Source organism: Myotis brandtii, unplaced genomic scaffold (genome assembly GCF_000412655.1).
Source record: "Myotis brandtii unplaced genomic scaffold, ASM41265v1 scaffold587, whole genome shotgun sequence".
Lineage (NCBI taxonomy): Eukaryota > Metazoa > Chordata > Mammalia > Chiroptera > Vespertilionidae > Myotis > Myotis brandtii.
Window position 1 is genome coordinate 743,610 of NW_005370207.1, and position 2,462 is coordinate 746,071.

Consider the following 2,462-nt stretch of genomic DNA (forward strand, 5'->3'; position numbering starts at 1 on the left):
AGAAACATCGATCAGCTGCCTCCTGCACACCTCCCACTGGGGATGTGCCCACAACCAAGGTACATGCCCTTGACCGGAATCAAACCTGGGACCTTTCAGTTCGCAGGCCAACGCTCTATCCACTGAGCCAAACTGGTTACAGCACAAGAGAGAGATTTGAACAGGCTCTATTCTATTTGTGAATCCTTAGCATGCAGCCATGGGAATGGATGTCTTGAAAGAACGTTTCAAATTAGAAGAGAAGATGCTTTGAGAAGAGCCCAGAGGAACATCAATATTAAGGGGCAGGCAACAGAAGAGTCATTCACAATGGAGATGAGGAGCTGCTAGAGATATGGGAGGAATACATGGAGTGTGGGAAGGAAAAAGACTCTTCAAAGAGCAAATAGTGTTAAATGCTATGGGAAGCTCAGCAAAGTGAAGTGTGAAAAATGTCCATTGAATGGAGTCACAAGGTGGTCATTAGTGACGTTGGAGAGAACAGGTTCAGTAAATTGGTAAGAACAATAGAGTGCAGTGGGTGGAGGATGGAATGCAAGGTTAGGATGTGGGAGCAAAAAGAAGAAGAATTTCACCAAGAGGGTTTGTGAAGGGAGGAGAGCTATCTCAAGAATGCAGAGTAAAGATTTATTTTTACTATGCAAGAAATTTGAGATTTAAATGCTAATGAGAAGAATCTAGGATAAACTGAGAGGCTATAAAAATAGAAGAGGGGCCGTAGCCGGTTTGGCTCAGTGGATAGAGCGTTGGCCTGCGGACTGGAGGGTCCCGGGTTCGATTCCAGTCAGGGGCATGTGCCTTTGTTGCGGGCATGTCCCCAGTGGGGGGTGTGCAGGAGGCAGCTGGTCGATGTCCCTCTCCCTTCCTCTCTGTAGAAAATCAATAAAAATAAATAAATAAATAAAAAATAAAAACAGAAGAGGGAATTATCTCTTAAGAGAGTCCTGAGTAGCCCAGGCTGTGTGGCTCAGTGGTTGAACTTCAATCTATGAACCAGGAAATTATGGTGTGATTCCTGGTCAGGGCACACACCTGGGTTGCGAGCTTGATCTCCAGTGTGGAGTGCAGGAGGCAGCAGGTCAATGATTCTCTCTCATCATTGATATTTATCTCTCTCTCCCTCTCCCTTCCTCTCTGAGGGGGGAGGGGGAGGGGAAGAGTCCTTCAGTAGATGGAGGAGGTGGATCCAGAACACAGAGTTTAGGTAAACAGCATAAGTTTTTTCTTTGTAACAAGGGAGAGAGAGGAATGAGAAGAAAGATAAGTTTTTAGATTTGGTGGCGGGAAATGGAAGGAATTCTTTTATTATCTCTCTGAAGTTGGAGGCCTTAATCACCGAGAGTGTGGGAGACGGTGGAGTTGGAATTAAGAGGAAAATAGGTTTTAAACAGGACCAGTGATTTTTTAGGGCAGTGAAAATACTCTGTATGATACCGTAATGATGGATACATGTCAGTATACTTGTGTACAAACCCAGAAAATGTGCAACACCAAAAGTGGGCCCTAATGTAAACTGTGGACTTTGGGTGGTTATGATGTGTCAATGTAAGTTCAAATGTACCACTCTGGTAGGGGATGTTGATAATGGGAAACGCTATGCAAGTGTATGGGCAGGAAGTATAGGAGAAATCTCTGTATCTTCCTCTCAATATTGCTGTGAACCTAAAACTGCTCTTAAAAAAAAAAAAAAGACTTAGTGAAACAAACTAACAACCCAGACCCAATGGAGTTGGAGATCTTGACTGGGTTAACAGAAGAAATTCTCAGTAAAGGGAACAGATACAAAGAGGATAGAGAGGTTCAGGGACTTTGAATTCTACTTAAAGTTAAAGAACAGTGTGTGATGTAGGCAACCTCTAAAATGATCACCAATGATCCTGCTCCTGGTATTCATCCCTTGTGTCATCCCCCTCCTTGAGTGTGGTCTGGACTCCTGATGAATAGAATATATCGAAGTGATGGGATGTTACTTCTGAGGTTAGATTATAAAAGCCTCTATCTTGCTTGTCCTCTCTTGCTCTCTCACTTGTTTGCTCTGATGGGAACCAGCTACCATACTGTGAGCTGTGCTATGGAGATGCTGACCCCAACATTTGAGCCGGGGCTGTGTGAAGTGTGGGGGAATTAGCAACCTCTTCTCAAAAGAACTACAGGGTTAAGTGGTGTCCTTGGTGCAGAACCAGGTTTTACAGATTAACATTAAATGTCATAATTCCTAAGGTCCTTGGCTCCACATAGTGGGCACTCGACGAATATTAGTTGTCTCTAAACGATAATTTAAATATTTGTATGCCCTGCCACCCCTCCCACTCCCCTTCCGCAATCTCTTTATTCCAGCCGTTCTCAACTTGTGGGTCGCGACCCCTTTGGGGGTCGAACGACCCTTTCACAGGGGTCGCCTAAGACCATCGGAAAACACATATATAATTACATATTGTTTTGTGATTAATCACTATGCTTTA